At 34.3% G+C, this 23,927-nt stretch overlaps 1 long non-coding RNA gene across 1 annotated transcript; it reads right to left on the minus strand.

Annotated features, from left to right (window-relative positions):
• Nucleotides 1-5,253: 5,253 nt before the first annotated feature.
• LOC122044382 lies at nt 5,254-6,861 on the minus strand. The gene is made up of 3 exons (XR_006129532.1): nt 6,561-6,861; nt 6,207-6,386; nt 5,254-5,553 (listed from the first exon to the last, which is right to left on the minus strand). It is a non-coding gene; the product is annotated as an uncharacterized LOC122044382 (long non-coding RNA).
• Between the last annotated feature and the right edge of the window lie 17,066 nt (nt 6,862-23,927).

Below are 23,927 nucleotides of genomic sequence, written 5' to 3' on the forward strand. Positions count from 1 at the left end.
TCAATTCAATCAATTGATATGATGTAAATAAAAATCTATTACTCAAGGACATTATTATATTTATTCAATCGGCACTGAACTGAAATAAATATAATAACCAACTTTGCCTTTTATTTATAATGAAATATGATACAATAATGTGTCATTTACAATCATCTCATAATTGGTACTAGGGCTAATACTAACAGTAGTATGTAAATCAGCGTTGGCTTTGTGTTCGGTGGCAATTTCTTGAGCTTCCAGCCAGTTCGAGAATAAGCATGAGATTGTAAGTTGTCCAAGTAGCTTGCAGTACCTTTGCTTTTGCTTTCTCGGAAGGAGCTTGCTGCGACGGAAGATGACGACGAAGGAAGAGGAGAGAGGCAAGAGCTAGAGAGAGAGCGACGAGGGAAATTTAGAATTTGGAAAATTTCTCTCCCCGCCGATTTGAATAGAAGACGGAAGGGGAGAGAATAAAAAGAATAATTTTTTTTATAAAGAAATTGAACTGATAATGCCGCGTCTGTGTATCTGTGTATCGCTCATGATCATGCACGAAGCGTCGCCTTGCATATCATCTATATATATATATATATATATATATATATATATATATATATATATACATAAATTAAATTAAATTACTACAATAACTCGGAGCTTACTATATTCGTTAGCAATAAATGATAAACCATTAAAACCTACCATAATATACAAAAAGCGACAAACTATTAAAGTTGACTACTAATGAGAATATGCTTCAAAGCCATCTACAAATAGATTAGAACAAATTAATGTAATTATTAAAATTGACAACAAATTGTTTTCTGACAAACACAATTAAGTTTCCATATCTAAATAACATTACACTACAAAAAATAGTCATTTAAACTAATTTATTTAATTTAATTAACTAATTAACTTTATATACATATTTATGATAGTGTAAATATTAAAATCCATAAATATAAATTATACTTTTATTTATTTCTAAAATTTTATTTAATAATAAATTTATTATTATATATAAAATTAAATACATATCCAAATTGATTGAGCAGTTAATTAAAATAACTATTTCAGTAAATAAAATGGTTAAAAGTTTATTGCTCAGTGAAATATTATTGAATCGTTGGTCATCCTTCAAATTCGTCACATTTGTATCTTCCGCGATGCCTCTAACCAAAATTTTCTTTATTTTTCTATTTATACATGAATATATTATATTTAGACATTAATTATATATGTTTGGCAAATCGACACATTTAAATGTGAAATTTTTGCATATATTGCCTGATGTACTTAATGCAGTTTGTGTATTATTTACTCTTTTGTTTAACATCTCGCTTCATTTTTAAGATCGGTAAATATGGGTGGCTAGAATTTGGCCACCTAGAGTTTTCCTAGTTAAAAATTAATTAAGTATTATTAATAAAAAAACTAATTAGGTATTATTATGGAAAATTAAATATAAAAATAAGAGAAAAAAATATAATTGACTCGTAAAATAGGATATTATCCTAAAAATTAAATATAATGATACTAAATTTTTTTAAAAAAAAATCTATCCTGGCAGGCTAGAATTTAGTCATTTAGTACAGTTCTTTCAAAATATATATGGAATGGTCCGGTGGAGAGTAGAATTAGGTGATCATTTTTTTTATTTATATACCAGGCATCAAGTTTCGTCGACTAATTCTGAGATGGCTCGTCAGACTTCATATTTCGTCGATCAAGTAATTTCAGAAAGCAAGGTGAGGTGACTCCTACCCTCTGTTTGGATGGGGTGAGTGAAGGTTTATTAACGGAAGGGGAAGAAAGGGTAAGGAAGGGAAAGGGAGGGAACATAAATATTTATATTCTCTTTATTTGGGAGAGAGAGAAGGTTCATTAACGTAACATATGTTACTATGTTTGGGAGGAAAGTGAAGGTAATGATTGTTAAATATATAAAGTTACAAAATTACACTCACTTTTAATAAAAAAACTTAAACATTCAAGAACCTATTACATCTTTGCATATATTTATTAGTTAAGACTTATTCCTTCAAGCAAGTGTAGCTCATTTGTTAAAGTTGGCATCGACATTTGGTATCGAAGTCGGTAAAGTCGGCATCGGTATCGAAGTCAGAGTAAGCATCGGCGTTGGCATCAACGTCGAAGTCAGCATTGACGTCGAAGTCGGCGTCGGCATTGACGTCGAAGTCTGCATCGACATTGACGTCGATGTCGGCGTCGGCCTTGACGGAGTGCAAGCGTTGGGCAATGGTGGTGCAAGTGTTTTCGTCGCGACGCAAAAAATACCTAAAATAATGATTTTTGAAATTAATATAATAAAACAAGAATAAAATTGAAATATAATTTTTTTTAGTTCCCTTTACCCTTCCTTACACCCCAAATCGTAATGTAAGAAATTCTTTAGTTTCATGGATAAGGAAGGTTAAAGTTTACCCTTTCTTACCATTTATTTCCGTAGGTCACTTCCTCCCGAACATGGTTTCAAGTCTCCCTTCTTCTTCCCTACCCTTCCCTCATCTCCTCCTAGGGATGGCAATGAGTCGGGTTTAAACCCGACCCCATATTAAACTCGCTCTATTCAGGAAAGGGTTTAAATTCGGTCAAACGGGTTATGGGGTGGGTTTAAACCCGACCCTATATTAAACCCGATCCATGTGTGTGTGAACCTTAGTGGTTTGGTGGATTCAATTCGCCCTGAACCCGTCGTGTTTTGAGCGGGGTCGAGCGAGGCGGGTTGAAAAAGTTGGTGGGGTAGGTTCGGATTCGGGTTCATTTTTTTTGACAAGACGAATTATGAAATTGACCAAACCTGACCTAAATTCATCTCGTTGTCTTCCCTATCTTCTCCCAAACAGTACGCTAACATGGACTCAACCTCACTAAATGGCATACCTAAAGGCAAATCCCTAAATGTTTCAAATAAAGTTATTAGCTAAACTAAAATATTTGAAATCAATAAATAAAATCATAATTAAAATTTTGAAATAACAAAAACTCTTTTATTTAAATGAATGTTTTTTTGGTATTTTATTAGAAAAATTATATTGCGTGCTAATATTTTTTATTTATATATTTTTGTTTAATATTGATACTAACTGATTTATTCTTCGGATTTGAGGCTATATATAACTGTTCTTGTCGCATTAAAGTTTGATACTAATTTAAATCTCTTATAATTGTTTTCCTTTAGATAAATATATATCGGAACATATTAAATCAATGTATTATTGATTCTACTTTCACTCTAAATTTTAAGAAAAATGATATGCTCAAGAAAAGGAATGAATCTTAATAAAATGCTCAATGATAGACACATAAAATGATAGGGCCACACAAGTGAAATGATGGGTCATGAATTTATATGTCTATCCTTGAGCATTTCATTGAGATTTTTATCATAGCTCAAATTTTAAAGTATTGGTAGACGGTGGGTGCATGACATCTCTGGCATAATAACCAGGGATCGATTCTCAGGAACTGACGACCTGAGGTTTACCCCATCATGCGCTCATGGCCTGTGTACTTGCATGAACCTCCCTCCATATCCGTGGATCTAATTTTGTTAAGTATTGGTAATTGTTTTACAATGGCTACAAAGCAGATATAATTAGGAAACTAATCATATATGAAATGTCTTGATCATCAAAATTTATAATTTGTTATAAATCAAAATTTTACCAAATTGGCAGTGGGGTTTATAGAATAAGTTTGTATGTGTTTACGTTTATGGCCCGAAAACATTTGTGGAATAAGATTAAAGTTAATCAAATTAGATCAATCAATTAATTTCGAATAGTAATTTCTTTGCTATATATATATATATATATATATATATATATATATATATATATATATATATATATATAATGGGTATTAATTAATTTTTGAAACCACTTTAATCTCTTTCCTATTATTTCCCCATATGTATATATTATGGTTCCAATATTCTATAAACAAAGCATATCTTAATAATTTTATCATCTTAGTAAATAATACACTAAACGTTTTAATTTTTCACGTCAATCCATTATTTTCTCATAATATAATAATAATAATAATAATAATAATAATAATAATAATAATAATAAGTAGTTAATTGGCCAATGATTTGCCAATCGAACAAGTGTGATTGATCGTTCATCCGACGGATGATCCGACACTGCAAGTGTTAACCTTCCGGACATGGGTCGTCGGCATTCCACTCTGCATCTTGTAAACGATGTTGCTCCGAATTGGCGTTTTGCAACGGCCAGCAATCGATTAGCATATCATCCGTTTGTATTCAATCGTGTAGTTTTCGGGTTGGATTTGCCGGTTTGTTCTTAAAATTTTTAGTGGACTGTACATGTGGTGGCCCGATGCTATTCTCGGCATCTCATTCTACAAGTACGTTAATTTTAACTTCTTATTATATCCCTGATTAAAAGAAATTATTGATATATAATGTTTGTTTTACTCTTGTTTCTCAGAGCATTTAAAGAAATTCTCGGCTTTTTCACTTCTTTGTTTTTAGTCTCCGTTGCAACTTTTATTGCTTACACCTATCATTCCTCTTTATCTACTTCTTCCCTTCCTTAACGGGCCTCTCTTTGTGCGTTGGCTATGGAATATTGACTCTGCTCACTGCACAGCAAATTGGCTTTGAGTTTAATGGGCTCGCTATCGGATCACTTTCACTCAATTGGATGAGCATTACGAGCTTCTTAGAGGATCCTTTGCTTTTTCCTGTATTTGTGATATTCAATATGTTGGTCGGATTTATTATTGGAGCAATGCATATGAGGCGATCAATATCTACGATTCTACTGGCCACAAATACAACGTCTCTAGAATTGTAGATCCAAATATATACTCTTATTTTACAGAAAAGCCTACAATAACTACGTACTCAAAAGTAGGGCTACAACACATCGTTGATTTATACTACACTCTACATGGTTTGATCTTGCTCTATGCACGCCAACTATTTCTCAGATCGCTCTCTTCTATGAGAGGTTCTCACTCATTTTGTATCTGGATTAATTATTTGTAGTCTTAACTTCACCCAAACAAACAGTTAGTTCCAGTAAATAAGCAAATTAAACGAAAGGTATATATATAAATAGTATTGTTTCACATCGAATCGCTCTCTTGTTGCTAGGGAGGCTCTGCAACAGTATACGATGGAGGTGCTCGGGTATAACAGTACTGTTTCGCATGCATACACAACCACTCAAACATCACAAAAATACTAAATAAATATAAGAAACGACACCATTATCATTAAAACATGCATATTATAATATCATAAATCATCCTCTCTTACACGCGTCAAACACATTATAATACAAATGTTATAATAGAAATATAATATATAACTAACTAGTTAAAATATTAATTAGTACAGAAATAAAAACACAATCCACAAATATTGAGGATGAAAATATTCATCGCTCACACCAACTCATGGATTGAAATAAGTAATATTGCAGACGAGGCAGCAGAACTTTACATTATAACGGCAACATGTCGGTGATAAATCAAATCCGACATGTCTGCAACAAATTCCTTGTCTCGCTGAAAACAAGGATAATGAAAATCAATGTTAGGATGAAAACCACGGTAAGTTTCATGATGACGATGAGGAAAAATCGACGTGGAGGAGTTGTAGTATTGGAATACTAAGTTGTATCCACGGCAATTTATAGAGAGATAAGACTTTGGGTTTGCATTGTTATTATCACTAAGTCAATTTCAATAGCAATTAATAATTGAAATAAATTATAGGTATGGAGTTGCTGCAGAAACTATATGTTCATGTTCGGAAAAAATAACAAAATTAATTAAAAGCCTAGAATTAAAAAAACTTAAATAAAAATACATGACATTAACAACAGCATAAACTTATATGTTCATATGAAATGACAGAGTTTGGATATCTCGCATTCTCAAATGCGTGAGTTCAGTTGTCTTTAATATCAGCTATCATTTGAAGAAAGATGATGGAATGAATTTTCAAGAGGCATCTAAAAATGTAAGTATATAAAGATGACGTAATTAACATGTTTTATTTGTTAATTCTAGTTTAATTACGATCATTCACTGAATTCTAATTTTCTTTTCAGCATGAAAATATTATGGGAAGAAATGACCTAATATTTTTATATGCTAAATTTAGGATAGATGATCTAAAAAATAAAATTGAATGAAGAAAAGAAGATATATTTTACCTACAAATCTTTCCAATACCTCCCATGCCAAGCTCAATTTAGAGTTGTTTTTTTCTTCTTCCCTGGAGTTTCATGGACAAACCAAAATCACACTCCACTTATCTTCATCTCTCCAGCCAAGCTGGAACATCCCACTGCACAAGAAAATTTTGCAGTGATGGATCTTGCTGTTGTTCTCACCTAGAAAATAAAGAGAAGAATTAGAACAGACTATTGTGGATTGGGAGGGAAAAAAACAGAAATTAAATGGAAGAAGAGAAAAACACTATTGTTCTTACTTTGCTCGCTAAACAAAATGACAACTGAAACATGTTGTTTAATAGGATTGAAGGAAACTTGGGAAAAAAAACTTACTGTTGAATTGTTGAAAGAGGGCGTTGGACCATAAGCCGTCGACCAAGCTCAGTGACCTGATCCGATGAAGTCGATAGAGGACTAGAGGAGGACGAGGAAAAGGAGGAGTTCCAGTAGCACTGGAGGTGGCGTCGCTCCAAAACTCGGCGTCCAGGTTCTGTCGGGTAGGAGGCGGCGGATGTGGGAGATTTAGGGATTGCGGAAAATCCCTCTTTCCGCCCCTATTTAAAGGCCCCCAGGCTCCCTTGCTTGGGAGAAATGAAGTCGGTGATGTGGAGATGCTTAGGAGGGGGCGGTGGCTGCTGCGTTATGTGGAGATGGTTATTTCTCAACGAAAGCTTCTGTGATGGTTATTTCTTTATCGCCGTGAGTATTCTCCATCTGGAATTTAATTTAATTAAATCTTAATCTTATGTAATGATGCCTAAACTAACATCTTTTCTCTTTAATTTCCCAAAGAAAGAAATCCTAGTGATCATGATCACAACGAGCATAAATCCTCCTTATAGATAAGAGATATTAATAATCAATCATTAAAATATCTCTACTATTTATTTTTAAGAGTATTAATTTTTTAATATTTTCTTACAACTTATTTTTTTAACAAACGCACAGACTTTTAAAAATTAAATAAATTACATAGATAAATATTATATATAATATTATCCCTTATCTCTTATTCTATTTTTCAAAAAAAATTTATTCCTTAAATGTTTTTTTATTGTTTGATGGTATAAAAATACGCTGCACGTAGATATCTTATCTGCCTCTCCAGAAAAATAAATATCTTCAAAATATATTTTTTAGTTCAATATTTTCTTTTCTCTCCGGATGAACTAATCCGTCTGCTCAACTCTTTGTATTTAAAGCGAGTTGTGTATCTATTCCAATAATATTATTCTGGACCATTATCAATGAAATGAAGATCCAGAAAAAAATACACTTATTTGAGAATATAAAAAAAAATGATCTACTTTCATTTGATTTTTTTGGAATAAATTCGTCTGATAATTGAATTGACTTAATTCCTGAATTGTTTCTTTAAACATAAAAAATGTTAGTGAACTATGATCTTAATTTATTCTTGGTTTAAAATTACGATCATTACAACATTTTCTAATGAACTCATTGCAGCAACAACAATCGTCATGCATCTCTTGCCACTGCTTTTCATTGATTCGTGAAGAATCATAGAAGAACAATATAAAGAGCAATATGAAACATTTTCATTTCCAATTGAAGGAGATTAAAAGTTCCATCGTAAATTTTTCAATCAAACAGATGAATTCCTTATAGAGGTATATTTTTAATATTAAAATTTTAATTAATTATTTATTTACCTTTTAAAATCCATCATAGCAATGGTGATATTACCAGGGTTGGATTCCCCGTACTACCTAGCAATCCGACAATTTTTAGGTTTATATATTAAGGTCAAATCTAATAGCTCAGTAATTTTAATCTTTCAACTTAGTGCAATCAATAATTTTTAGGTTTATATACTAAGCTCAAATTTTACCGCCCAACAAATTATATGTTTATATATTGAGCACAAATTCAGTAGTTCAGTCATTTTTAAACTTATATATTGAACCTAATTTTAAAAAGGATTTCCTTTTATTTATCGCTTGATATATCGAGGAGCAGATACGACAGAAAGTACAGTTACAAAACAACAACAGGACAATTAAAAATCTTGGCTATACTTACATCACAAACTAACACAATAGTTTAAAACAACCCCTACAATTTTAATTGAAACATTTAATCAAATCGAGTATTAATTATATCCAAAGAAATATTAATTAACGTGATTTATTTCTTAAGGTAGTTTTTAATTATTTTTTTTAATAATTAGCATCATCTATGAAATACTTTATTCTTACTTGCAAAAATAACTATAAAATATTTATTAAACTAATTATTTAATACATCGGATTTACAATGTTATTAAATTAATTATGGAGTATTAATACCTGTTGGTGCAACCTTAGGTCAAGGTTGACCTGGTTGACCTGACTCGAGTTGTGTTTTGATGTTTGACGATGTTTGACGAGAAGAGAGTTGTATTCTTGATGTTTGACAAGAATATGTGTTTGGGAGATTGTAGGTGCAACCTGGTTGACCTGATTCGGGAAAAGTCCAAGCAGGGAGCTTGGCACGCGAAAAGTCCAAGTATGGAGACTTGGCACTGGAAAAGTCCAAGTACGGAGACTTGGCACGGGGAAAAGTCCAAGCAGGTAGCTTGGCACGTGGAAAGTCCTGGTGAGTGAAGCCAGGCAGTGGGAAAGTCCTAACTGGGATGTTAGGCAGTTGGAAAGTCCTGGTGAGTGAAGCCAGGCAGTGAGAAAGTCCTAACTGGGATGTTCGACAGTGTGGAAAGTCCTGGTGAGTGAAGCCAGGCAGTGGGAAAGTCCTAACTGGGATGTTAGGCAGTGTGGAAAGTCCTGGTGAGTGAAGCCAGGCAGTGGGAAAGTCCTAACTGGGATGTTAGGCAGTGTGGAAAGTCCTGGTGAGTGAAGTCAGGCAAGGGAAAGTCCTAATGGATGTGAGATGATTGGAAATCTGGTGAGTGAAGCCAGGCAGTGGGAAAGTCCTAACTGGGATGTTAGGCAGTGTGGAAAGTCCTGGTGAGTGAAGTCAGGCAGTGGGAAAGTCCTAACTGGGATGTTAGGCAGTTGGAAAGTCCTGGTGAGTGAAGCCAGGCAGTGAGAAAGTCCTAACTGGGATGTTAGGCAGTCGGGAAATCCTGGTGAGTGAAGCCAGGTGAAAATCCTAGTAAGTGAAGCTAGGTAAAGTCCTGGTGAGTGAAGCCGGGCAAGGGAAAAGTCTAAGTGGGTCAAAAGGATTGACCGGACACTTAGCGGGGAGTGCTAGCAGGTCAAGGGAGTGACCGGATGTTAGGATGATGTACCAACAGTCAAGGTTGACTGGATGTTGGTATGGAAGCCTTAGGTTTAGGGTCGAGAAGTTTAGATCGGTCCGGTGACCGATCCGGTATCATTCGGTTGCCTGATCGGTGCCAGTGACCGATCGAATCGATCGATGGCTCATCGATTGAATCGATCGATGCAGACCGATCGAGGCAACGCAACCTCGCGAGAGAAAGCCGTGGATCGGATCCACCCATACCCTGATCGGTCGGCGGACCGATCAGGCATAGAGAGTGGCTCGAAGCCTGATCGGTCTATGGACCGATCGGAGGTTCCTGATCGGTCCACAGCATCGTCGAGACGCCAATCGACGAGGGAAGCCCGATCGGTCGTGGACCGATCAGAGGTTCCTGATCGGTCCATGGACCGATCAGAAGCTAAGGCGGCTAGTTCTTCTGTCTTCTCTTCTTCGCAGGTGGATGCAGGTATAAGAGGCTGAGGGCTTCTACTGTGAAGGGTGTTCTTCTTGCTATTCTTCTTGCTGCTGTAAGTTCTACTGCTGTGATTTGAGTTTGCTGAGCTCGATTCTGCTTGAAGCTTCGCGTGAGCTTCCTTTCGGCTGGGTTCCTGCTGTTGTAGGTGTCGCTTGAAGCTGTTGCTTCATCCAGTCGAAGAGAAGGCAAGTGTTTGTTTTTACATTTGTATTGTTGCTTCTTCTTGTGCTTTCTTACTCCGTATTGCTGTTGCAAAGTTTGTGGCGAGGTTTCTCCACCCACAAGGAGTATTTATTAGCCGGTTATCCGGGGACTCATCCACCGACGGATTGATAGGCTTCGTCCACCTTACGGACACGCCGAGGAGTAGGAGTATCATCTCCGAACCTCGTTACATCTTCGTGTTGAGGTTTGCTTCTTCTTTTGCGTTTCTATTTAGTTATTTCCGCTGCGCTAACCCTAGTTTGTAGAAAGAAACGCGAGAATTTGGGGCGGCTATTCACACCCCCCTCTCTAGCCGTGTCCATCGATCCCAACAAGTGGTATCAGAGCGAGGTCGCTCTTCGCCGGATTAACACCCGAGGGAGCACAAGCTAGAGATGGATCAACTCGGAGACGACATCACCATTCCACCCTTCTACGATCGCGACGACTTCGAGTTTTGGAAGGTAAGAATGAAATATTTTCTTATGACTAATCTTGAGAATTGGAGTTGTGTCCAATTAGGTTTCAAGCCTCTGACGGACAAGAAAGGAGAAATCCTAGAGAAGAAGGAGTGGACCAAGGAACAAGTCCACAAATCCCTAGTCAACGATGAGGTATTGAAGATTTTTGAATTTTCTTTACCTAATGATGTTTTGTGTAGGATAGGTGGATACAACAATGCCAAGGAGTTGTGGAACAACTTGGCTAAGTTCCATGAGGGGAACTCCACTTCAAGGCATGAAGAGGAGTCAAGTGAGCCAAGTAGCTCACTTCATGGAGATGTGGATTTAGAAGTTGAGGGACACTCAACATCTAAAGAAGAAGAGGAGGAGAGTTCTTCTTCAAGTTCGGAGCAAGAAGAAGCTTCTACCTCTGGAAGGGATGAAGGAGAGAGCGTTCATCCATCCTCACCTCTAGGTAACTCAAGCCATTTAGTTTCTAGCAAATTACACATAATGTGCTTTGAGTGTAGGGAATTTGGGCACTACAAGAGTAAGTGTCCAAAGAGGATTAGAAAGACTCCACCGGCGCCAAAGGTCAAGAAAGTCGGAGTCCCGATACGCAAAGGCAAAGAGCACGTGGTGTGCTTTCAATGCAATCAAAGGGGACACTATAGGAGTCAATGTCCGAGGGGGAGACAATCTCACAAGGACAAGAGACCGAGCATGCCCATAGGGGGAGCTAAGGTAAACCCTAAGGTAATCTCTAAGGCTCATTTTTGCAATTCAAATAGAACACATGCTAGTAGTTTGATTGCAATTGTTAACAATAATGATAAGCATGATAATTATAGAAATCGATACACATGCTTAGGTGCCAAACATGCGAGCCTAGATAAGGATAACACTAGGAAAGCCAACCCTAGGATCAACTCATCTAAGGTTAAGGATAACCTAGGTAGAAATCCCAAATCATCTAGACATATGCCTAGGAATACCTCAAAGACAAATGACAAGTTAAAACTTGAGGTATTAGAGAAGGAAAATCAAGTCTTGAGGTCAAGACTTGATACTTTGAAAAGACTCTTAAGAACTTGGAGAAGTCATCTCTAGGGTTTAAGGGTCAAAAACCAAAGTCCAAGGACAAGAAAGGTTTGGGTCACAAACCTAAGTCCCAAATGGTCAAGCCCACTTATCACAATGTTCCATTCGATTATGGAACAAAATCTAGGGCTAGGAAGACCATCACCAAGGTCACAAGGGGAGTCACCCCTAGAGTTGATCTTGATGAGTCCCAAATGACCAAGGCTTTAAAGTCTAGGAGGGTCATTAGGAGGGTTGCTAGGGAAGTCATCCCTAGTGAATATTTAGTGAACCCAATGAGCTCCAATAGGTATTGGGTTCCTAGGAGTGTGATTCCATCACGCTAGATGGATTAGAGTATGCCAACCTTATTTGGATAGATAGTTAATCTATTCATAGCAAAAGGTGGCATTTGAGGAATTTTCAAGGGGTAATCAAGCCTTGAAAATGAAATTAACAATTATTCCTAAGGTGATTAGAATGTGTCAGTAAAATTTGAGGAGTTTTCTAGAATCAATCTAGTTGGCACATAGTGATCTAAACATCTTTGGTATATGATTTGAGGTCTATCACACTTAGGAATATAGAATTTATGGAAAAATGATCAAAATTATCAAAAATGGCAACTAAAGCTAGAATTAGGTATTTTCTATACCTTTATGTGCTATTTACCATATATTGTTTGCCATATGCCATGTCATGACATCATATTTATTTTATGGTCATTTGAAATGTCAAGATAATGCTTAGGCTAGTTTTTATGTCATGTTTATTTAAGTTTCATACTTTATGCCATGACATCATGACATTGGCACATGTTTTCATTTATGATACCATTTTATGTCATGTCATCATCTCTTGCATTAATAATCAATTGAATTGATTTAAGGATGAAAAACACATTTTGATATTGAGATCAAATTTGTGTTTAGAAAATGCATGAGACCTTAGTCTAAGATACCTAAACCCATATCTCACATCAAAATTGTCATGGATGTGTTTGATACACTTTAGATGTGTGTGAGATATTAGGATCATGAATTAGGATCAAGGTGCATAGTTCTTGTACCTAGATGAGCCTAATTCAAGAAATGGAGGATCATAGGGAAAGCTTGTGTACAAGTCATGTACATTTAGCCCTAAGATTATGGTCCTAAATTAAAAGGTTTAAAATCATTTTGAAATTGATTTGGAAAACCTTAATGAAGCCATCTTAGTGATTGCATTCATCATTGAACATTGTGATACAAAGTTGAGTTAAACTTGAACTATTTCAAAGTTTTTGAACTTTGTATCAAGATTGAAAAATGAAAGTTATTTTCATCTAAAACTATTTTTCCATGATAGTATATGGTATGAGGAATGTATCCTCAAAATTTCACAATTTTTGGAATTTTATGGAATTTATTAGGGGTTTCTGAATTTCGGGAGAAGAAAAATCAGAAATCCCTGTGATCAGAGTCTGGATCGGTCACTGGACCGATCCAGGGAGGGCTGGATCGGTCACAGGACTGACCCAGAGTGTTGTGGATCGGTCTAGTGACCGATCCAGTGAGGTCTGATAGCGTGCCAATGTGCTGAAAATTCGACTGGATGTCTGAAATTTCAATTTTTGGGAGTTGAGTTTCGGATCTCTAAAGGATTGAAACTCTCCAAGACATTGTTGGTGCAATGGTCAAGGGGGAGTTGGCCTGTAGGGGGAGTCTTACCTAATTGTCAAGGGGGAGTTGACTTTTAGGGGGAGTTTTTACTCCTTAAGACTTTTGAGGATTAGTGATAAGGAATTGTCACTAAGTTGAGTGTTGAGTTTAGTATCAAGGGGGAAATTAAGGGTTTCAATGAAAGGTATGGGACTTTCATTGGGAAGAAACTCTTGACCTTGATTCTCTCTTTTTGATGTGTGTCAAAAAGGGGGAGAGATGTCCCAAGGGGGAGAGTATAGGTTTTGGAAGAATGTTCAAGGAAGAACATTGGAAAACCTAAGTTAGGTTATCGGGTTAACCTAACTTGATTTTGGATTTTGTCAAACATCAAAAAGGGGGAGATTGTTGGTGCAACCTTAGGTCAAGGTTGACCTGGTTGACCTGACTCGAGTTGTGTTTTGATGTTTGACGATGTTTGACGAGAAGAGAGTTGTATTCTTGATGTTTGACAAGAATAGGTGTTTGGGAGATTGTAGGTGCAACCTGGTTGACCTGATTCGGGAAAAGTCCAAGCAGGGAGCTTGGCACGCGAAAAGTCCAAGTATGGAGACTTGGCACTGGAAAAGTCCAAGTACGGAGACTTGGCACGGGAAAAGTCCAAGCGGTAGCTTGGCACGTGGAAAGTGAAGCCAGGCACGGGGAAAGTCCAAGCTGGGAGGTTGGGCAGTTGGAAAGTCCTGGTGAGTGAAGCCAGGCAGTGAGAAAGTCCTAACTGGGATGTTAGGCAGTGTGGAAAGTCCTGGTGAGTGAAGCCAGGCAGTGGGAAAGTCCTAACTGGGATGTTAGGCAGTGTGGAAAGTCCTGGTGAGTGAAGGCGGTGGGAAAGTCCTAACTGGATGTTAGGCGGTTGGAAAGTCCCGTGAGTGAAGCCAGTGAGAAAGTCCTAACTGGATGTTAGGCGATAGAAAATCGTGAGTGAAGCGGTGAAAATCCTAGTAAGTGAAGCTAGGTAAAGTCCTCGTGAGTGAAGTTGGCAAGGAAAAGTCTAAGTGGGTCAAAAGGATTGACCGGACACTTAGCGGGAGTGCTAGCAGTCAAGGGAGTGACCAGATGCTAGGGATGATGTACCAACAGTTAAGGTTGACCGGATGTTGGTATGGAAGCCTTAGGTTTAGGGTCGAGAAGTTTGGATCGGTCCGGTGACCGATCCGGATATCTGCCTCGATCGGTCCGTGACCGTCGAATCGATCGATGGCTCATCGATAATCTGATCGCCCGAGACCGATCAGAGGCAACGCAACCTCGCGAGGAGGTGGATCGGCCTCCCGACCGATCCACTGATCGGTCGGCCCGATCGAGCATCGATCGATGGTGAGGCAAGCTCGATCGGTCGAGACCGATCGAGACGCCAATCGACGAGGACGAAGCTGATCGGTCGTGGACCGATCAGAGGTTCCTGATCGGTCCATGGACCGATCAGAAAGCGTTGACGCATCGGCTTCTTCTGTCTTCTCTTCTTCGCAGGTGGATGCAGGTATAAGAGGCTGAGGGCTTCTACTGTGAAGGGTCTTCTTCTTGCTCTTCTTCTTGCTGCTGCAAGTTCTACTGCTGTGATTTGAGTTTGCTGAGCTCGATTCTGCTTGAAGCTTCGTGTGAGCTTCCTTTCGGCTGGGTTCCTGCTGTTGTAGGCGTCGCTTGAAGCTGTTGCTTCATCCAGTCGAAGAGAAGGCAAGTAAGCGAAGGTGTTTCATACATTTGTATTGTACTTTGCTTCTCGCTGCTTTCTACTCCTGTATTGCTGTTGCAAAGTTTGTGGCGAGGTTTCTCCACCCACAAGGAGTATTTATTAGCCGGTTATCCGGGAACTCATCCACCGACGGATTGATAGGCTTCGTCCACCTTACGGACACGTCGAGGAGTAGGAGTATCATCTCCGAACCTCGTTACATCTTCGTGTTGAGGTTTGCTTCTTCTTTTGCGTTTCTATTTAGTTATTTCCGCTGCGCTAACCCTAGTTTGTAGAAAGAAACGCGAGAATTTGGGGCGGCTATTCACACCCCCCTCTCTAGCCGTGTCCATCGATCCCAACAATACCATGGACAAATAATTTAATAAAAAATCTTGAGTTTGTGACAAATAAGACAATAATCATGGTGGTAAAAGAGGATAACACTCACTCTAGATGTCCCTTATAGTCTGTCCTTAGTTATATGAGGGGAGATAAATTACAAAATTTATTTGGGCCCACAACCAACATTAAATAATTAACTGCTTAACTCATCAAATTAAACTAAAATAAAATACTATTATAATTAATTAAATGATCAATAAATAAATATCTCATTCTACATCAACAAATATAAAGTTTCTAATTAGACTTATATTTTTAACACTATTTTACCAACACCTAAGAGGGATGATAATTACAATTACTAGTTACATGTTCATAGATAGTTGAATATCCCAATAATAATTATGTCTTAAATCGCATAATATGAAAAATAAATAATTGTAAAGATTGTCTCAAAATTAAACTTTATCTATGCATTCCATTTGGACTAAAGGATGATAATACTTATGTCAGGTAGTTTAATATCATCGGCCGCCTAGTTAAATAATTTTATCTAATATAGTGGCTCTTTGCACAGGAAAAGTTAGACACCCAACAAGTTATTTCCCATCTGTTTATAATTGATTTCAAAATTTATTTGACTAACCACTCATAAATTACTAATTATGTCACCTTAATAGGGCTTAATTACTACCTATGCATTCCAATTCACGGCAATGAGTTTCAATTATAGATTTTTTTTTTTCGTTACTTAATAAAGATCATCATGGTAAAAGATGCAGGTAGTTGGATGGTCAACTGCTCGCCATGCATTTGTGTATACATCTTTTTAAAGTTATTGTAAATAAAATAAAATTTACGATTGAATAGGAAAGAAAATAACCATTGAGGAGATAGTGATGTGATCACCCTCATAACATGATACAATGAATGCACGAAAGTCATGATCATGAATGCATGGTTTTTGGTGAATTCTTGAGAATGGCAAGTATACCCGTGACAAAAATATTAATGTGAAAGTGGACAATTTTGAGGAATCTAGCATAGATAGAGTGCATTTCATTTTAAATTCCTGATTCTCATCTATGATTCACGGAGTAAGCTGACAAAAATGTAAGAATTATATATATATATATATATATATATATATATATATATATATTATCACTAATAATTTTTACCCATGATTTAAATGACAAGATATATAGAGAAAGAGGAGGTAATCATTTAAGATCCTACCTATAAATTATCAATCCCGTCTATAAATTATCAATCAGCCTATGCCTTATTAATATCCACTCTTCAAAAATAAAAATTACAATTAGTATTTTATTTTTGACGATCATCTTCTTCATTCTCCTATAGATAATCCAGTTGCTCGAAAAGTAATGCTCATGTAACACCCACCTTAACCGCTGTTACGTCTTGCACGTGCAGATAATTTCCTTTTAATCTGTCGGGTTTAATCTGCCGGGTTTTTAATAAAATAATATAAACCAAAGCATCATTTATAATGACAGATTAATGCAAGATGAGCATTAGGTATGTAATTAATGCATGATGGCAAGCACTGGCATATACTCTATAATTAATGTTAAAATTATTCTTTATTAAAATTAGTCTCTGTTACAATTTGTGTCAGTGTACTGACCATTTATCCTCGTTTGTCATACGAGCAAGAGGTCAAAATAAGGATGGCTTCTATTCACAATTAATTCTGGTAAGAAGTAAGTTTGATTACATCTCAAAATTCCTCTAATATTATTTTTAATAAATTTTGTTGGTAGGAATATGATCCGTTAGAAATTTTTATCTCTTAATTATAATATATGTATGTATATACATGTAACTAATATATACATATAATATTACTAAAATATCCTTACATACATATGTATATATATATTTTGATTGACCAAATTCTGATCATTTAATATTACTCTATTATTATTCTTCTTCCAACTGCTGCTTGTTTCTGGCTTGGGCGTTTACTACTTTGGTTTTTGACAAATCACTTGCAACCATTTGTAGAGCCCACCAGGACAGATAGGGATGTGCTTTTGGATGAAACTATAATCTGAACGATGAATCCAAGCAACCAAAACTACTTGGTGGTCGATAGCTATATCGCGTGGAAGGATGATTTAGATGTCCAAGGCGATATTGAGCTTCATCTTATAAACATGAAAAGAGGTCAAAGTGAAACTGCAATGCCAAGGGACCCTCGCTTAACCCAATGTAAGACATCATAATTGCTGCCCCAACCATTGAGACCATGGGCTAACTCATGTTGAGCCAGCTATATGAGAGACCCTGGCTAAATTAATATTAATAATAATAATAATAATAATAATAATATTATTATTATTATATGCAAATGAAATGCACTCACGTCATCGCCCTAAGCCTGATATTTCCGTCTTTGTCTTCTTCATACATCACTGGTGAGAATTAAAGGTGACATCCTTTACCTACTTTTTCAATAACAAGCTTCAAGATTCAGTTTCAAATTTTGTAGACTATATTCTAGAAACTCTTTTCTCCATGAGATTTTAATGTATATATATGTTTAATTTAAAATTAACATTATATGTTTTAATCCTTTTTATAATTTATTCGCATATATATATTGTCATTATAATTTTGCAAAACGGAGGAGGCGTTAATTACTGATATATTATTTATATTTTTATTTGGTTAGCTAATTAGTATATAATGTTTGTATAAGTATGCTCATCTATTTTTTTTAACTAATCAATATCCTTTTATTTGTACTTGAGAATGATAGTTTATAAAAAATATTTATTTATGTAATAAACCTTATTTACCTCCTCTCTTAAGGGCGCACACATATTTAGTTCTTTGTTTGCTTTGTTATTTTTGTGTGATTTAAAAGTAATTAACTAGATCGTTAATGATTTCATCTAATTTATTCAATTAAATGATGATTAATAAGTAAATTTATTTATATATAAATAAGTTAGCAGTGAGTTAAAACGGAAGGAGAGTGTTCATTCAAATATAATGTGTCTATCTCACATCACATCACGTTAATTTATGGGATGGGATGATATTAATTAATAGCTGACAATTTTAATTGGGAAGACAGCTTAATGTGTGCGCTCATGCAGCTCAACATGTGTCAGAAATCAAAGTAAGTAATTGTGGTAAAAAAGTAAATATGATCGTCCCAATGTTTTCATTAATTTATCCTAAAATTAATACGAAAGATATAAATCATGGACAATTATTAATCTTTAGAATAATAACTAACACATAAAACAAATATTTATCTAAATTTTACTTAAATTCGAACCCAAGATCTCATCCTCATGTATTAATTTAGATCCATCCAAGGGACATATCAGATATCAAGTAATGAACGAGGGGTAAGTGATGTGATCGCGTGCTTAGTATTTCAAATCATGTGATAAATAATCGGCAGATGATGTCAGCTGCCTATCCCATCAAGGCTAGTAAGTAATCTGCTACAGCTTTCCTCGAACTTCCTTCTTCATTCATCTTATCGTTCTATGCCGAGCATTTCTCTGGCGCTGGCCCATTGGATCCATTCCCTTTACTATAGTACTTCAAACCTAAGCAAAGTTGTAAGTCATTAAGATATTTTTTTTAATCATCTAAATTTTAATCTCTTTAATTTTACAGTAATTTGTTTATACCGTTGCTGCATGCAATTATATTAATTTCGAATCTTTTTCTTGATTTTCTTGGTTCCTAATTACTGTGTGAATTTGATTAATCCTTGAGATGGGCATGACTTGGGTAGACTGCGGCACTGAGCAATAAAAATGCACTTGAATGGGTTACCACTGGGATTATAATAGGAAAAAAGACAGCTGACTAGCTCTGTGTTGTCATTGTCATGCTCATCGTCTGCCAGACCTTCTGATTGTAATGGGGTTCAGTTAACGACAGAGGATTGAGATTAGATTGTAATGGGATTCAGTTAACCAGAGAATATTGAGATTAGAAAATTCTTAGTGTTAATTCGTTATATTGTCTTTATCTTATCAAAATATAAGGTTCATTATCACATATTCATTATAACAATATATTTTTTTTTATTCATAATTTTTTAATATTAATATTCATTATTTATGAATCACATCATTTATTCACTGATTTTTTTTACTAATTTTTAATATTATTAAAAAATCTTAGGTAAATTCCTTTTACTGCAAGGCGTCTGCCAAGATGCATAGTGACCTCACTGCAACTATCTGATAATACCGTATTTACATGGGTTGTCACGAGAAATCTTACCTAATATATATATATATATATATATATATATATATAAAAGGATTTGTTATCCTGCGCGACGCCACAGTACGCGACTGTGCGCGCCGCGCAGGATAACAACTGATTTTTATTTTTTTTAATTTTTTTTAATTTATAAATTAAAAAAAATAAAAAAAAATATTTTTTTAAAAGTTTATTTCTAAGATTCAGGCTTTGGTTATAGTGTTAATATTATTTTTTTTTTAGATTTTATCTCTGGGGTTTAGGCTTTCCAATTAGATTATAGTGTTTGAGTTTAAAAAAAAATTAAAATAAAATTAATTTAAGTATTTATTGAGTATTGTAATATGTTAAGGGAATATATTAAGGTATTAAAATTTTATATAAGAAAATGTTAAATTTTTTAATTGATTTTTTTAATTTAAAATATTAAAAAAATTAAAAAAAAAAAAGAAAACTGACCGATCTCCTGCGCGCGCGCACAGTCGCGCACTGTGCGAGCGCGCAGGAGATCAAAACTCTATATATATATCTTAGGTAAGATTTCTCGTGACAACCCATGTAAATACGGTATTATCAGATAGTTGCAGTGAGGTCAGTATGCATCTTGGCAGACGCCTTGCAGTAAAAGGAATTTGCCGCCTCACCATTTTCACACGTTCAGTTTTAAAATTATTTGTTAGGAGGTAAATTAAAAAATTACAATTAACACATAGAGAGGACATCTTTCTCGATTTTTAACGAGAGATCCATTACAACGATATTTATTTTACAATAGTCAACTCAATTATATCCAGGGGTATAGGTAGAAAAAATACACGTTTTTAATTATAGAATATTATTTTCATCAGTAGTTAATTACTGATATATTATTTATATTTCTGTTTGGTTAGCTAATTAGCGTATAAGGTTTGTATAAGTATGCTTATCTACTTTTTTTTCACTAATCAATATCCTTTTATTTGAACTTGAGAATGATAGTTTATAAAAAATATTTATTTATGTAATAAGCCTTATTTATCTCCTCTCTTAAGGGCGCACACACATATTTACTTCTTCTGTTTGCTTTGTTAATTTTGTATGATTTAAAAGTAATTAAGTAGCCTAGAACAGAAAAGTTAGAAAGATATGTTATTTCTCTATCAGCTTACTTCTTTATCCATATGTCGTTAATGATTTCATCTAATTTATTCAATTAAATGATGATTAATAAGTAAATTTATTTATATATAAATAAGTTAGTAGTGAGTTACGTTAAAATTGGAGAGTGTTCATTCAAATATAATATGCCTATCTGACTTCACATCACGCCAATTTATGGGATGAGATGGGATGACATTAATTAATAGCTGACAATTTTAATTGGGAGACAGCTCAGCCCTCTTGTCATGCAGCTCAATATGTGTATGTTGTCGCGCCAATTCATTAAATCAAGTAACCAACTACGGGTAAGTGGTGTGATCGCGTGCTCTGGTATTTCAAATCATGTGATCAATAATCGGCAGATGATGTCAGCTGCCTATCCCATCACGGCTGATAAGTCATGTGATCGCCTGCGCTGCTATTTTCGTCTCCTGAATGGCCACCATCTCCTTCTTCTGCCACCGCCTTCTTCTAACTTTAAACTCTTTAATTTTAAGTATTTTTTTTACTATATTAATTTCGAATCTTTTTCTTGATTTTCATCACACCAGTTAATTATTACGGTTAGATTGAGGCACTGAGCAATAATAATGCATTTGAATGGGTTATCCACTGGGATTATAATAGGAAAAAGGACAGTTGTGATGAGGACAGAAGATTGACACCGACTGTGTTGCGATGCTCATAATCTTGACACACCTTTTGAATTATTCTATGTATCAGGTAAGATTTCTAATTAAATTTCATCCTGACCCATCATATAAATATGATGGTGTCAGATACTTGCAGGATTCTGCCACCCATATTTTCACACGTTTAGTTTTTAGATTATTTGTTAGAAGATAAATTAAAAAATTATAATTAATAGTATAGAGAAGACATATTTCTTGATTTTTTTACCGAGATTTAACTTTTTTTTTTTTATAATAATCAACTCAATCGTATCCAAAAAGAGAAAAAAAACACGTCTTTTTAAAATAATGAATTCAATAATATTGACCATGTTTTTATACGATAAAATTTGACGGAAAGTTTTAATCTTATAGTATATATATATCGTAAGGATTAAGATATATGGTAATAATGTGATGTACTTAAAAAGTAAAACGAAATTAAAATTTTAATATGGAATCACTATTTTTTTATTCAAGTTTTTTCTTAAATTTTAGGCTTTTAATTTAGTTATTTTTATTCTAAAGTGAGCATATAATTTTTTTTCCAAAAACATAATTGTTATTAAGGTTGGATAAACCATTTATTTTTATTCTAAATGGATAAAACATAATTATTATTGAGAACTGTTTTTTCCATCCCGTTAACATCTTCCCCTCCCCGGGCCCATCATAAAATATAATGATATTTACCCTTCTATCCTTTTCATTATTTCCCATTCATGTTTTTTTATTCACTTTTTTTTTAAATTTTGTTTTTTTAACTAATTTTATTTGTTTATCAGTTTTATTTTTTAATAATTTTTTTATTATTTTTTTTAATCTTTGTTTATTTTTTATGTTAGATGGTAAGAATTATTATTTGTAAAAATTTAAATAGTATAAAGTATGGATCAAAATTATATATATATATATATATATATATATATATATATATATATGAAATTAATATATGTTAAGCGGCAGTATTTTTTTCACCTCCACGTTTTGTTTTGTTTTGTTTTACTGATTTTTGTTTTTTGATCAGTTTTTTTTTATAATTTTAATTCTTTTTAAATTTTTTATTATATATTTATAATTTTTTATTTATTTTTTAGTCATAGGTTTTTTACCTACTCTCTTCCCAGTCCCATCATATTATTTGTCTTTATATTATTTTTTTTTATTTTTTTAAAATATTTTCTCGACAAAAATATCATACTTTTATATTTGTAATATGAGATTGGATCTTTTATCCTTAATTTTCTCTGTCCTTCCATTCAACTCGTCACCTCAAATCCACTACCAACAGCCTCTAGTCGTTGCCCCGACCATAACTATACCCTAGGAGAAGGTGAATCCGGGGGTCGCTATCAGGGCGATCGACGTCGAAATTTGGCCGAATTTAAGCAAGGACTCAGATCGTCGATGAAGGAAAATTTACTCAAATCCGGCCAAATTTCAGGGTTGATCGCATCGATGGCGACCACATTCACCTTTCTCCTAAGATATAGTTTTAATCGGGGCGGCGGTCGGAGGCCGCCGACGGTGCCGCCTCTAATGGGCTGGGATAATGAGTAGAACACAAGGACAGGTAATATTGGGATAGAGGATTCGATATCTTGTAATTTTTGTTGTTTTTTTTAATAGTAAATTTTAGGAGTTATTATTTATAAAAATTTTAAAAGTAAAATATGGATAAAAAATAAAAAAATAATTGATGTAAAAAATAATAAACAACATTTATTTTAAAAAATAAAACTAACGAAGTAAATAAAATTGAAAAAAATAGAACTAAAGAAAGTAAGTAAAGTTGGAAAAAAATAAAATAACTTGTTATTTTAAGGAAAGGTGTAAAAAGGTCATTCAACTGGGGAAAGAAAGGGGGTGTGCTGTCAGAGGAGTGTTAAAAATAATTTTCCATAGTATTATGTTAAAGTTTTCCTTTATTAAAATTTATAGATGTGTGACATCTAAAATAATATGTCATATCATAATGATATGGTATGGTTAGTATTGGTGCATGACGCTACCCTACCATTATTACTCTACTATTAATATTAAAATTGTCTTTTATTAAAATTAATCTACGTTGTGGCAACGGATTGGTCATATTTGTAAAAAAAAAATAATCCTAATTAATTTCATTGTAAAGTTTAAAAAAACGCAAAAATTGGAGGCCATTTGTTATAAATAGATGATCAATCATGCGTATTGATCAATTTAATTATGTAAATAATTTTGCATAATAATTAATTTAATAAGCTTAAATAAAATTAAAATGCTTATTATTTTAATTATACAAAATGTAAAAGATAATATATGATTTTATATTATAATTAATATATGATTACATTAAACAGTTTATTATATATCAATCCTCTATATATATATATATATATATATTAACTAATAAAAAATGAATAGTTATATATTTTAAAACCTGACCACCTAATTAATAACATTGAATAACATTAAAATTCGATTTGCAAAAAATAAATAT

The sequence above is a fragment of the Zingiber officinale genome, chromosome 2A, assembly GCF_018446385.1.
Source record: "Zingiber officinale cultivar Zhangliang chromosome 2A, Zo_v1.1, whole genome shotgun sequence".
NCBI classification, from domain to species: Eukaryota; Viridiplantae; Streptophyta; class Magnoliopsida; order Zingiberales; family Zingiberaceae; genus Zingiber; species Zingiber officinale.